The 16,000-nt window shown below is 36.2% G+C and overlaps 1 pseudogene; it reads right to left on the bottom strand.

Moving 5' to 3' along the window:
* Positions 1–13,532: 13,532 nt before the first annotated feature.
* On the bottom strand, positions 13,533–14,599 carry LOC144227616 (26S proteasome regulatory subunit 10B pseudogene; annotated as a pseudogene).
* Between the last annotated feature and the right edge of the window lie 1,401 nt (positions 14,600–16,000).

The following is a 16,000-nucleotide window of genomic DNA, read 5'->3' as shown; positions in this document are numbered from 1 at the left end:
CGCTACAGCAGAACAGAGTCTGCGAGGGGCAGGGCTCGAGGCATCAGGGTTTGAATCCCAGCCCAGCACCTAGGAGGTGTGGGAGACCGCAGAGCCTGGCAAGCTGAGCGCCCACACTCTTCGATGGGGTCTGCTTGAACAGCATGGTTTGAGATACCCCAGTCTGGAGAGGAGAGACTGGGGTGTCGCCATTGCCATTGTTTTCCCCATCACAGACAGGGTGGTACTTAAGGGGACAGCATGGCAACGCCCAGTGGAGGTAGAACCTTTTATATCAACCCCTGTCCTTCTGTGCCCACAACTGCTTATCTACTAGAGCGAGACTGTCAATGAGCGAACAGACAGCTTCTCCTCCAGACCAGACCAGCCATGTCCCAGGCACGAATACAACTAATCTGTAGTTTTGTATGTTAGTCTGCTTGTCTTTTTTTTCTTCTCTTTTTCTTTCTACCCTTTTCTTTCTTTCCTTTAGAATAATTTAGAATAAGGCTCATAGTTTACTTGATTTCTGGTCAATCCATATATATATATATATACATACATATTCTCATATATATATATACATTCTCATATGTATGTATACATTCTCATATATATATTTCTTTCTCTGATTTGTTTAATCAGGCAATTTTACTCTATTCTTTTTATACCTTTTCTATATCTCCTTCTTTATTTTCCTTTTTTTCTCTCTAGATTAAGCTGTATAGTTTCTCTGATACTCTGCGTGGTCTTTTTTCCCCACCTCTTTCATTTTAATCTTTCTATGGGATCAAATACCCCACACACACTTTCCTTTTTTCCAGGGTTACTAGAACAAACCAAAGCACCCTGGTGGAAGGTCCAAGCAATCCAAGCTCCTCCAAGGAGGAGCTCTGCAATGGACTGACGAATGGGACAGAGCAGCCAAATACCTAACAACAGAGTCCATGCAACACACTCCAAAAACACTTCCTGAAGTGCCAGGCCCTGGACAGTGTATGACCCCTTCTTAATATAGTAGTACTTGCAGGTGCAGGATACATAAGTTATTAAAACACATAAAAAACAGAAACCTAGTCAAAATGGCAAAATGGAAATTCTCCTCAAAAGAAAATCTAGGAAGAAATGACAGCCAGAGAATTACTCAAAACAGATGTAAACAAGATATCTGAACAAGAATCTAGAATAATAGTCATAAGACTAATAGCTGGGCTTGAAAAAAAAAACGTAGAAGACAGCAAAAAATCTACTGCAGCAGAGATCAAAGACCTAAGAAACAGTCATGATGAATTAATAAATGCTATAAGTGAGATGCAAAATAAACTCGATACGGTGACAGTGAGGACAGAAGAAGCAAAGGAGAGAAGAGGTGAAATAGAAGGTAAAATTATGGAAAATGATGAAGCTGAAAAAAAGAGGGAAAGGAAATTACTAGACAATGCGGGGACAATAAGAGATCTAAGTGATTCAATGAAACAAAATAGTATCTGTATCATAGGAGTTCCAAAAGAAGTTGAGAGAAAGAGCAGAAGGTTTATTTGAACAAATTATAGCTGAGAATCTTCCTAATCTGAGGAAGGAAGCAGGCACCCAAGTCCAAGAGGTGCAGAGAAATCCCCTTCAAAATCAACAAAAACAGATCAACACCATGACATATCACAGTGAAACTAGTAAAATACAAAGATAGAGAATTCTGAAAAGCAGCTAGTGACAAATGGGCCTTATCCTACAAGAGTAGATACATAAGGTAGTAGCAGACCTGTCCAGTGAAACTTGTCAGGCCAGAAGGGAGTAGCAGGAAATATTCAATGTGCTGAATAGGAAAAATATGCAGCCAAGAATCCCTTGGTGTAGCAAGGGTGGAGCTGTCATTCAGAATAGAAGGAGAGATAAAGGTTTTCCCACATAAAAACTAAAGGAGTTCGTGACCACTAAACCAACCCTGCAAGAGATCCAAGGTGGACACTGTGTAGAGGAAAGCAGCAAAGACTACAAAGGACCACAGACATCACCACAAGCACAAAACCTGCAGATAATATAATGTCACTAAATCCATATCTTTGAGTAATTACTCTAACTGTAAATGGACTAAATGCTCCAATCAAAAGACATAGGGTATCATTAAAAAAAAAAATCCATCTGTATGCTGCCTATGAGAGACTCATTTCAGATCTGAGGACACCTGCAGATTGAAAGTGAGGGGATCGAGAACCATCTATCATGCTACTAGATGTCAAAAGAAAGCCGGAGTAGCCACACTTATAATAGACAAACTAGACTTTAAAACAAAGACTGTAATGAGAGATGAAGAATGACATAAAAAAAGAGCTAACAATTGTAAATGTTTATGCCCTCCACATAAACACCCAAATATATAAATCAATTAATCACAAACATAAACAAGTGTACAGATCATAACACTATGATAGTAGGGGATTTAAATACCCCACTTATAGCAATGGATAGATCATCTAGGAAGAAAACCAATAAGGAAACATGGCTCAGAATGACACACTGGACCAGATGGCATTAACATCCAAACTTCAGAACTTTTCAACCTAACACAGAAGAATACACATTCTTCTCAAATGTACATGGAACATTCTCTAAAATAGATCACATACTAGGTCACAAATAGCCCTCAACAAATATAAAAGGATTGATTTCATATCATGCATATTTTCAGATCACAACACTATGAAACTTGAAATCAACCACAGAAAAAATTTGGAAAGCCCCCAAATACATGGAGGTTAACCAGGAAATTAAAGAAGAAAATTTAAAATACACAGAAGCAAATAAAAATAAAAACATGATAGTCCAAACCCTTTGGATGCAGCAAAAGCAGTCCTAAGAGGAAAATACGTTGCAATTCAGGCCTATCTCAAGAAGCAAGAAAGCTCCCAAACATACAACCTAACATCACACCTAAAGAAGCAAGAAAGGCAACAGCAAAAACAGCCCAAACCCAGTGGAAGAAGGGAAATAACAAAGATTAGAGCAGAAATAAACAATATAAAATAATAAAAAAAAACCAGAATAGATCAATGAATCTAAGAGCTGGATTTTTGAAAGATTATACAAAATTGACAAAGCCCTAGCCAGACTTCTCAAAAAGAAAATAAAGAGGACCCAAATAGATAAAATATAAATAAAGTAGGAGAGATCACAATCAACACCACAGAAATACAATTATTTGAGAATACTATGAAAAATTATATGCCAACAAACTGGACAATCTGGAAGAAATGGACAAATTCCTGGACACCCACACATTACCAAAACTCAAACAGGAAGAAATAGAAAATCTGAACAGACCCATAACCACAAAGAAATTGAATTGGTTTCCAAAAACCTCCCCACAAATAAGAGTCCTGGGCCAGATGGCTTTCTATGGGGATTCTACCAGATATTTAAAGAAGAGTTAATACCTATTTTTCTGAAGCTGTTCCCCCAAAAAACAGAAAGGAAAACTTCCAGACTCATTCAATGAAGCCAGCATTACCTTGATTTCAAGGTAATTACAGGCCAAGGTCCCTGATGAACATGGATGCAAAAATTCTCAACATGATACTAGCATAATAAATTCAACAGTATATTAAAAGAATTATTCACCATGATTAAGTATGACTCATTCCTGGGTTGCAGGGCTGGTTCAATATTCTCAAATAATCAATGTGATACATCACATAGAATAAAGGATAAGAACCATAAGATCCTGTCATTAGATACAGAAAAAGCATTTGACAAAATACAGCATCCTTTCTTTTTTTTTTTTTTAAATGTTTTATTTATTTCTAGGAGAGAGAGAGAGACAGCGTGAGCAGGGGAGGGTCAGAGAGAGAGGGAGTCACAGACTGAAACAGGCTCCAGGCTCTGAGCTGGCAGTCAGCACAGAGCCCGACGCGGGGCCCGAACCCACGAACTGCAAGATCATGACCTAAGCGAAAGTCGGACGCTTAACCGACTAAGCCACCCAGGCGCCCCTACAGCATCCTTTCTTAATAAAAACCCTCAAGAAAGCCAGGATGGAAGGAACATACTTTAATGTCATAAAAGCAATATACGAAAGGCCCACAGCTAATATCATCCTCAATGGGGAAAAAAATGACAGCTTTCCCCCTGAGATCAGAAACACGACAGGGATGTCCCCTCACACTACTGTTATTCAACACAGTGTTGAAAGTTCTAGCCTCAGCAATCAGACAAAACAAAAGGCAGCCAAATTGGCAAAGAAAAAGTCAAATTTTCACTCTTCACAAATGACATAATACTCTACATGGAAAATCTGAAAGACTCCACCAAAACACTGCTAGAGCTGATACACGAATTCAGCAAAGTTGCAGTATATAAAATTAACATACAGAAATCGGTTGCATTTTTACACACTGATAAGGAAGGAATTTATCCCATTTAGGATTTCACAAAACCATAAAATACCTAGGTATTTTATGAAGAAGACACGAAGAAATGGAAAATTATTTCATGTTCATGGATTGGAAGAACAAATATTGTTAAAATTTCAATACTACCCAATGCAATCTACACATCCCATGCAATTCCAATTAAACAGAACTCTTCACAGAGCTAGAACAAACAATCCTAAAATTTGTATGGAACCACAAAAGACCCTGAATAGCTGATGTAATACTGAAAAAGAAAACCAAAGCTGGAGGCATCACAGTCCCAGACTTTTACCTGTATTACAAAGCTGAATCATCAAGACAGTATGGTTCTGGCAAAACAAAACAAAACAAAAAAAAAAGCCAGACTAGACTAGAATAGAGAACTCAGAAAGAGACCTACAAATATATGGCTAGCAAATTTGACAAAGCAGGAGATAGTATCCAATGGAAAAAAGACAATTTCTTTAGCAAATGGTGCTGTGAGAAATGGACAGCAACATGCAGAAGAATGAAACTGGACCAATTTCTTTTTTTTTTTTTAATANGTAAATTCCCTGGCCTCAGGATGTAAAGCTCTAAATATATCCGTCAGATCCATCTGGGAAACTGGACCAATTTCTTACTCCATACACAAAAATAAGTTCAAAATGGATAAAAGACCTAAATGTGAAACCAGGAACCATCGAAACCCTACAGGAAAAAACAGGCAGCAACCTCTTTGACCTCAGCTGCAGCAACTTATTAATTGACAGGTCTCGGGAGGCAGGGGAAATAAAAGCAAAAATGAACTACTGGGACCTCATCAAGATAAAAAGCTTCTGCATAGCAAAGGAAATAATCAACAAAGCTAAAAGGCAACCTACAGAATGGGAGAAGACCTTTGCAAATGATATGTTGGATAAAGGGTTAGTACCCAAAATCTATGAAGAACTTATGAAACTCAACATCCAAGACACAAACAATCCAGTGAAAAAATGGGCAGAAGACATAAATAGATGCTTTTCCAAAGACATCCAGATGGCTAACAGACACATGAAAAGATGCTCAACATCACCCATCATCAGGGAAATACAAATGAAAACCACATTGGGATACCACCTCATACCAGTCAGAGTGGCTAAAATTAACAACTCAGGAAACAACAAGATGTTGACAAGGATGTGGAGAAAGGGAAACCCTCTTGCACTGTTGGTGGGAATGCAAACTGGGGCAGCCACTCCCCAGTTTAGAGGGAGTGTGGTGCTTCCTCTAAAAATTAAAAATAGAATTACCCTAAGACCCAGCAATTGCAACACTATGAATTTATCCAAAAGATACAAGAGTGCTGATTTGAAGGGGCACAGGCACCCCAATGTTTATAGCAGCTCTATCAACAATAGCCAAATTATGGAAAAACCCAAATATCCATTAACTGATGAATGGATAAAGAAGATGTGATACACACACACACACACACACACACACACACACACACACACACACCCTGGAATACAACTCAGCAATGGAAAAGAATGGAATATTGCCATTAGCAACAACATGGATGGAACTGAAGGGTATTATGCTAAGCGAAATGTCAGTAAGGGAAAGACAGATATATAATTTCACTCATATGTGGAATTTGAGAAACTTAACAGATGACCATAGGGGAAAGGAAGGAAAAATAAGATAAAAAGAAAAAGGGGAGCAAACCATAAGAGACTCTTAAATACAGGGAACAAAGGGAGGGTTGCTAGAAGGGTGTTGGTGTGGGGGGTGGGGGATGGGCACTGAGGAGGGTACTTGTTGGGATGAGCACTGGGTGTTGTAGATAAATGATTAATCACTAATATCTACTCCTGAAACCAAGAATACACTGTATGTTAGCTAACCTGAAAATAATAAAAAGAATAAAAGTACAGTTTGTTGGTGTACTGATATACACAAATGAAAAGTCCAAATTAGAAAAGTATAAGATTAATAACCAAGTGTGTTATTTGCATAGGTGTATACTTCCCTACACACTTTAATATTTTGTATGTTAGAATGATTTTAGGTTTTTTTCTGGTTTAATGTCTATCTTGTAATATTTATAATTGTGCAGTGATTTTGTGCATTTGGAAGCAATACTCACATTTTTCTTATGGACTCCTTAGAACAATCCTGAAGCAGGAAAAAAAAAGAATGAAAGGTGGGATACTTTGAGAGTAAGCAACTTTTTGAGGCTCCTTTATGTTCCATTACTTGCTGGTTACTTAGTAGAGCTGGATCAAAATTTTAATCTCAATATCCTGTTTAATACCCCTCATGTCAATAAAATCATGAGCTGAAATAATTCACAAACATTTGTTTGGTGTTCATTGATTTGGCATCCACTTTGATTTCTGTGTTGGTTAATAGGTGTTGGCTCTCAGCCCTAAATCTCTTGTATTCTTTTGTGATGTTGCTACTTGGATCCTGTAAGTCATATTTTGCCTTTACTAGCTGGCTTCCTGTTAGATTCTGCCGGTGGGGGGGGGGGCACCAGAGGGGACCCCTTCTCCTCTTGCTCTTTATTTCTTTCAAAATCACCCAGCAGCAATTCTGCCCATTGGCAGTGACAGCTTTTTTCATTTTATCCTCAACTTCCACAACCAGCTTCATCACCTTCCCTCAGAGATGTCAATGCCAGCTGACTGCCACCCCTTCCTCAAAAGATGTGAGCCCCATCTCTGTGGGGATCCTCCCCCAAATCCCATTACCAGCACCAGCTGGGCAGGCAATACATTCTCCTCAGAGATCTGCGTCCCCACTCCACGGGTGCCCTTCCTCCAAGCTTTCAGATTCTGACAACTTCAAAGTCTTTCCTTTATGTAGGCATGGAGACTGGTCCTAAAGTTTGTTTTATGTATTTTGTTTTGAAATCTCTGTGTTACCTTGCTATTTGACTTCTTCTTTTTTGGTCCTCTAATACAAATCTCTTTATATTAAATTTACTGTTCAAATAACTGATGTGACTTCTGTTTTCTTTGGTGTGATTGAATGATAAAGCCCCTGACATTGGTTTAGAAAATGGTTTTGAATTGTTTTAGGGCAAGGATGGTAGTAAATGGATTTCATCTTAAATGGAAATTTCAAATGATTAGTGGCCTGCTCATTTGCAAGTCAGTCCTGGCCAAGATTGCCATTACCAGGATGGATGTCTTTCCTTTTGTAGAATTTAATATAAATGGAGTCATACAGTGTATACTCATGTTGGACTAATTTCACTCGGCATAAAGTTTCTCAGATACATCTGTGTTGTTGCATGAATCAGTAACTTGTTCGTTTTAATTTTTGCATAGCATTCTATTACATTAGGAATAAAGCTGCTATGAACATTCATGTACAAGTTTTACTGTAAACGTGTTTTTATTTCTCTTGGGTAAATTTGTGGGAGTGGCAATGCTGTGGCATATGATAAATGTATATTTAACTTCATAAGAAATTGTCAAGTGATTTTCCAAATTGAGCTCCAGTTGCTCCACCTGTTCACTAACCCTTAGTATTATCAGTCTTCCAAATTTTTATGTTTATGTCTTTTACAAACCTGACTTTTGAATACATTTAGCCATAAGGTGAAAAAAGACTATAGTCTGAATGCTTACTTACATATGTCTTGACATAGTCTTTTCAACTTTAGCTATTGTAGTGAGAATGTTGTGCTATCTTACTGTGGTTTTAATTTGCATTTCTTCATGACTGATGTTAAGCCTCCTTTCATATGCTTATTGGACATTCATGCATCTCCTTTTATAAAGTGTTCAAATCTTTTGCCTCGTTTTAGTTTTTTTAACGAATGAATTCAAAGAGGTCTTCATAAATTTTGTTTGCTTTTTGCATTTTATTTATTATTAATGGTTTCAGAGTAGTGAGTAGTGACTCATAACTTACATATAATACCCATTGCTCATCCCAACAAGTGCCCTCTCTAATGGCCATCACCTCACTCAACATCCCTCCCCACAACCCTCAGTTTGTTCTCTGTATTTAAGAGTGTCTTATGGTTTGCTTCCTTCTCTCTCTTTATCTTATTTTTCTTTCCTTTCTCTTATGTTCATCTGTTTTGTTTCTTAAATTCCACATGGGTCAAATCATATATTTACCTTTCTCTGACTTATTTCACTTAGCATAATACATTCTAGTTCCATTCATTTGTTGTAAATGTCAAGATTTCATTCTTTTTGATTGCCAAGTAATATTCCATCATGTGTGTCTGTATGTGTGTGTGTACACACACACCACATCTTCTTTATCCATTCATCAATTGATGGGCATTTGGGCTCTTTCCATAATTTGGCTATTGTTGATAGTACTGTTATAAACATTGGGGTGCATGTGCCCCTTTGAATCAGCATTTTTGTATCTTTTGGACAAATTCCTAGTAGGGCAATTGCTGGGTTGTAGGGGAGCTCTATTTTTAATGTTTTGAGGAACCTCCATACTGTTTTCCAGAGTGGCTGCACCAGTTTGCATTCCTAACACCAGTGCAAAAGAGTTTCCTTTTCTCTGCATCCTCACCAACATCTGTCGTTTCCTGAGTTGTAATTTTAGCCATTCTGACATGTGTGAGGTGGTATCTCATTGTGGTTTTTATTTGTATTTCCCTGATGATTAGCGATGTTGAACATCTTTCCATGTCCCTGGAAGCCATTTGGAGGTCTTCCTTAGGAAAGTGCCTGCTCACAATCTTTGCCCACTTTTTCACTGGATTATGTGTGTTTTTTTGGGTGCTGAGTTTGAGAAGTTCTTTAAAGATTTTGGATACTAACCCTTTTTCTGATATGTCATTTGCAAATAACTTCTCCCATTCTGTAGGTTGCCTTTTAGTTTTATTAATTGTTTTCTTTGCTGTGCAGAAGCTTTTATATTGATGAGGTCCCAACAGTTCATTTTTGCTATTATTTCTCTTGCCTTCAGAGACATGTCAAGTAAGAAGTTCCTGTGGCTGAGGTCAAAGAGGTTGTTGCCTGTTCATAAGTTCTTCACACAAGTCCCTTGTCAGCTATAGGAAAAGCAAATATTTTCTCCCACTCTGTGACTTGCTTTTCATTTCCTTAAAGTATCTTTAAAAGAGAAGTTTTAAATTATGATGAAGTTCAATTTATCAATTTTTCTCCTATAACTGGGGTACTTTGCATTTTATAGCTAACAAATCTTTGCCAAGTTTGTTACAATATTCTAAATTTTCCTCTAGAAGTTTTATAGGTTTAGCTTTCATGTTAGTATATAACCCATTTGAGTTGATTTTTGTGTATGGTGAAAATACAGGCCAAGGTTCATTTTTTCCAAGTGGCTAATCAGTAGAGCCAGCACATTAATTATAAGACTATTTTGTCTTGTTATATCTTACAAAACTCAATTGACCATATGTATGGATGGGTTTATTTATGATATGGTATTTTGTTTCATTAATATCTACATTTAACCTTATGTTGACATCACGCTGTCTTATTACTTGACTTTTTTTTAAGTCTTAAAATCAGGTAGTCTAAGTCCTCCCACCTTTGTCTTCTTTTTTACAAATTATATTGGCAGGGTACCTGGTTGGCTCAGTTGGTTAAGTATCTGACTCCTGATCTCAGATCAGGTCTTGAGCTCAAATCTTGCTTGAACTCAGAGTTGTGAGTTCAAGCCCCTTGTTGGGATCTGCATTGGGTGAGAAGCCTACTTAAAAAAAAAACAAACCACCACTGTATTGGCTATTCTTGGTCCCTGGTATTTCCATATACATTTTAGAATAAGCTTGTTAATTTTTATAACATTCTGCTGACATTATGATTGGTACTGCATTGAATCTACAGATCATTTTGAGAATTGAGCTTTCTGATATATGAACATGGTAGGTCTTTCCATTTAGAAATAAAATCCTTGTGGATACATTTAACAAGATATTTGTAAGTACTGTACACTAAAAACTACAAAACAGTGTAGATCATTTTTTGGCCCTCAATTTCAACATTATTTTGTAGCTTTTAATGTACAGTACTTACAAATATCTTGTTAAGCATATCTCATAGTATTTTATGTTATTTTTAAGTGTTATTTTTAATAATTTTACTTTTTAATTGTTTCTAGTATATAAAAATAGTAAATTTTTGTATTTTGGCTATCCATCCTTCAATTCACTTAGTAGGTCTCGTAGTTTGTTTATTTTCTGGGTATTTGGGTTTTTTGTTTTGTTTTGTTTTGTTTGTAAATTGCTTAGGATTTTCTACATAAATAATCATGTCATCAATGGATAGAGGTAATTTCATCAATGGATAGAGGCAATTTCACTTTTTTTCCTTTCCAATATGAGGTCTTTTATTTGTTTTATCATCTCATTGCATTGCCTAGGACCTCCAGTACAATGTAGACTAAAGAGTGAACATCCTTGCCTTGGTCCAGTCCCAGGGGGAAAGCATTCATTCTTTTACCACTAAGTGTGATATTAGCTTGATTTTTGCAGATTCACTTTAACTGAATGAAGAAGTTCCCTTCTATTCCCAGTTTGCTGAGGGTGTTTATCATGAGTGCTGAATTTGATTAATGCTTTCTCTGCAAATCAGATGATTATATAGGTTTTCTCCTTTATCTTGTCAATATGGTATATTTCATTGATTTTCTTTGAAGGTTAAACTAACTTTGTATTCCTCAGATAAAATCTAAAGTATCTGTTGTGACATGTCATATTTTTTCCTTTTAACATATTTTTTCCTTTTTCCTGGATATTTTGCTACTAGATAAGGGTTTTGTGTCAATATTCATAAGAAATATTGGTGTATATTTTTTCCTTATGTCTTTTTCTGGTTCTGGTATTAGAGTAATGGGGGCCTCATGAATGTAGTAGGGAAGTGTCGGCTCTTATTTTCATAAAGAATCTGTGTAGGATGATCTTATTTCTTCTTTAATTGATGAAATTTATAATGATTTTGGATTCAAGTTTTAAACTGTAATTTTTTTAATGTTTGTTTTTTGTTTATTGATTGATAGAGACTGTGAGCAGGAAAGGGGCAGAGAGAGATGGAGAGAGAATCCCAAGCTGGCCCTGTGCTGTCAGCATGGAGTCTGAGGTGGGCCTCCATCTCACTGTGAGATCATGACCTGAGCTGAAATCAAGAGTTGGCCACTTAAACACCTAAGATACCCAGGAACTCTTTTAACTTAAAATTTTTTGAGTCTAGTTGGCACTTTTTCTTTCAAGAAATCAGTTCTAAGTTCTTAGTCATATTTATTGGCATAAAGTTCATATTTCCTTCATTATCTTTTAAATGTTGGTAGGATAGGAATAATAACTCATTTTATTACTGATTTTGGTAATTTGTCCTTTTAAATTTTTTCTCTTGATAATTCTATCTGAAGTTTATAAATTTTATTGATATTTTCAAAGTAGCAGCTTTTGCTTTCACTTGTATTCCCTACTGATTTTTTTTTCTGTTTTATTGAATATACTTCTAGCTTTATTTCTTCCTCTTTACTACTTGAGTTTAATTTCTGGGGCAATTGGGTATCTCAGTTGGTTAATCCTCTGATGCTTGATTTCAGCTCAGGTCATGATCTCACGTTGGTGGGATCAAGTCCCACATCAAGCTCCATGCTAGGCATGGAGCCTTCTTGGGATTCTCTCTCTCTCTCTCTCTCTCTCTTTCTGCCCCTCCCCTACTCGTGCTCTCACTCTCAAAATAAATGAAAAAAACATTAAAAAATATTTCCGTTTTCTTGTTTCTGAAGTTTAGACTTTTCCTTATTAATAGAGGAATCTAAAGTCATAAATTTCACTCTAATCACAGCTTACCTGCATATATCCTCTTTCATAACATTTTTTTAAGTAGGCTTTATGCCCAACATGGGGCTTGAACCCATGACCCTGAGATTAAGAGTCATGTGCTCTACCAACTTAGTCAGCCAGGTGCCCGTAACAAAATATTTTCTATTTTCTCTTGTATATTTTGATTAGGTTGATTTTTAAGTTTCCTATGTTTCACAGCATGTACCAAATATCTTCCTTTTATTGAACTGTTATGTTGTTGACAGAGAATATTAATCTTTTAAGATTTCTTGAGAATTCCTTTATGGCACAGCCTATGCTTCATCTTGATGATTAGTCTATGTGTACTTGATATGTGTATTCTGCTGTAGTTGGGTGGAGTGTTCTATAAATGTCATTTAGGTCAAGTTGGCTGATTTGCATTGTGTTCAATATTCTATATATTTATTGATCCTGCTCTCATATTACTGCTGTTAATTAGAAGTTCTGAAATTTCTAGAATAGTGTATTTGTCTATTTTTCCTTTTGGATTACTTATATTTCATGTCTTTAAAAATGCTGATACCAGGTGCATGCCGTGTCTTCTTGACAAATTGTTTTATCATATTCCTGATATTCATAGTCACTCCCAACTTATTGATTAGCAGTTTTATTTTATATGATTATTCCATCTTTTTTTTTTTTTTTTTTTTTTAAGTAAGCTCCACACCCACTGCAGAGCCCATTGCAGGGCTTGAACTCAGAACCTTAAGATCGAGACCTGAGCTGAGATCAAGAGTCCAAAACTTAACTGACTGAGCCACCCAGACACCTCTCTGTTTACTTTCAATCTATTTTCATCTTTAAAGTTGGTCTGTTGTGAACAGCATGTAGTTGGTTCTTGCTTTCTCACTAAATTTGACTAAATGTCCTGTATTCGGAATGTTTAGATAATTGATTAATGTAATTATCAATATGATTTCGGTTTAAACTATGTTCCGGCTATTTTTTGTCTCATTTGATCTCTATTTTTTTCTTCTTGCATTCTATTGGGGTGAATTTTTTTAATAATTACATTTTACTTCCTGTATTACTTAGCTGTTTCTCTTAACTTTTACTTCTGATATTTAGTGGTTGCTCTAGAGATTACAATATGCATCTTTATCACAGATTACCTTCAAATGATAATATATCATTTCACAGGCAGTTTAAGACCTTTTCAGTAGTATATTTAATTTCCCCCTGCTGTCTTTTCTATTTGTTATATCTTGTACTTCTATATCTATTACAGATTGCATAATACATTTTCATTACTTTTAGTTTTTATTCATACATTTTTAATAATTATTGCCACTGCACACATACATTTACAACTGATCATTACGCCAATGTGTCATGTAGCCATCAAAAATCTCTAACCCAATTTATACTTTAGTTGCTTGGAATTCAGGTTTGTAGTCCAATTTAGACTCTAACTACTTAAAATCCACTACTTCTGATGTCTTTCATGAAGTCTTTCTATACTACAAACTCATGATCGACATGAATCATAAATATGCCTGCTTCAGTGCAAACATTTTTCAGGTCTGTCCCATTAGAGCCATCTGAAAATTTCATAAATATTTCTAATAATCTATTTTCATCATGCTTTGTAATGGTACCTCTATAGATTTTTGGGATATCTAACTTTGCTCATAAATAAATGTATGTTTTTTTTCTTTCTATTTATCTGGTGACAGCAAAGCAGGATCCACTGTACTTGTTGATAGCCATGATCATTTTACCTATGCACAGTATCATATCCATCCATTTGAGTAACTCAATAAAGTCCTCCGAATCTATCAGCTGAAGTACTTCCAGGAAATCAGTATCCACCAATGGCATCTTTTTTTATCCATAAAAATGATGCATACTTGATGATTCCTGGTGTAAACATTTCTTTGGTCAAATGGGCACTTTCAGTGTACTTGTCTACAACTGGATACTATATTTAAGATATTGCATTTCAGTTGTCCAACAGCAGCTCTTGCTGTTAGTGTTTTTCCTAACTGTTGGCCCATAGAACAGCCTTTTAGAGATACTATTCCTATACTGAAATAATTCTAGGTTTGTAAGAGATACTTCTATTACCTCTGAATTCTCTGATGTTTGGATAATCCCTCCACTTCAAAAAAAGAAATACTTATGTCCTTATAGGACATGCTATAAAATCATTGATTCTTGGCAAATATTGATGTAATTATATCCAAAGCAACCCTTGTTGCTGGATTCCACTTACTTTTTTTCAAGTTAACCATAACAACTGACATATTTTGGCTAATTTAACAACAAAGTTTTCAATTAACTTCTAAAGTACTTCTCCCAGTTTGCCCTGATTTGGGTGACTGTAGGTCCTTTCAGTCATTTCAGACTTTTCATACTGATAGGTAAGTTCTTTTAATTGGTCTCTTAACTGTTTAAGACTGTTGTCGATCTTCTTGTTCTCCGCCATCTTTTCTGTGACAGCTTTGAAGGTCAACATCTCTCTGGTCTGCCTTGATGATATGCCATTACTCACAGGGGATGCCAAGAAGGCCACAGCCCCTGGGATGGGAGAAGTGGAAGGAGGGAGGAGAGCAGCACTGGAAAGAGGGGGATGGATGGCTCTGCTCATTCCAATTATCTTTCATGGAATCAGAAAGAGAACATTTTATATTTGCCCTCTTATTCACCAAAGACTCTCTTTATTCCTTTGTTGTAGGATCAAGTTCCCATGTGGTGTAATTTTCCGTCTGAAGAATATCGTTTATTTTTTCTGGGAGTACAAGTAAGTTGATGGGTTTTCTTAGCTTTTGATTTTCTTAAAAAATCTTTATTTTGGAGGAGTCTATATTTTAAAATATAATTCTAAGTTAACAGTTAATAATGTGCCCTGGTATATTGTGTCCATTCTGCTTAAGAAGCATGATCTTCTTGAATTTGTGGGCTTGTTGTTTGGAATTCAGAAAATTTTCATTTTTTAAATAATTTTTAAATTTCTCTTTCCCTTTTATTTTGGGACTCCAGGGCACAGATGTTATACTGCCTCATACTATCCCACAGAAAAGTGAAACTGGTTTGTTGCTGCTGTTCTTATTGTCATGGTTTTTCTCATCATCAGTGCATCAGTCTAGATGCCTTCTATTGTTGAAACCATCGTAGAGCTCACATCATGTTTCCCTTCGCTTAAGGATCACAGTCTTGCCAATTATCCAATGTCTGTATTTAGGTGTTTCCTGTTTTGTCCAGTTCTCTAGTTGCTTATAGGGGAAGGGCAAATCTGATCAAGTTCCTCCATCATTGCCAAAAGCAGAAATTTCAGCTACATTAAAAAAAAAAGTAATCAAAACAGACATGGGTGTACCAGACATGACTGGTAATTTCACTTTAAACTTCAGTGAGAATAGAGTTAATCAGAGGAAAATGCTCTCATGTTTCTACTACCAAATCTAAAAATTCTCCTTTTAGAATTCTCACCCCCTTGGTCTTTCTCTTTCTCCATGGCTCACTCCATCAGCATATAACCTTGATGAAATCTCTCCCAAATAAAAATCAAGAATTTTCTCATCTTGCCCACTATTATTTTATATTCCTGTTCCCCTTCATGGAAAAACTTCTCAAATAGTGATCTACACTTACTGTCTTTACTTCCTTACCAGCCTCATAACCTTTTCAACCTGATCCAGTCTGGAAGCTGTCCTCCAACTACACTGAATTTACCCATCAGTTCACTGTGACCAATTCACAAAGCTCCTATTACTTGATGCTTCAGTAAATAACGTTTAAAAGGTATGACCACTTTTTCCCACTTAAACTCATTTCTCTCTTGCTTTCATGAAACTGCACCCTGCTTGTTTTCCTCATATTTCACTGA

Source organism: Crocuta crocuta, unplaced genomic scaffold (genome assembly GCF_008692635.1).
Source record: "Crocuta crocuta isolate KB4526 unplaced genomic scaffold, BGI_CrCroc_1.0 scaffold41, whole genome shotgun sequence".
NCBI lineage: Eukaryota > Metazoa > Chordata > Mammalia > Carnivora > Hyaenidae > Crocuta > Crocuta crocuta.
Note: the sequence above shows the minus strand (reverse complement) of the source record. Positions and strands in the feature narration are given on the sequence as shown.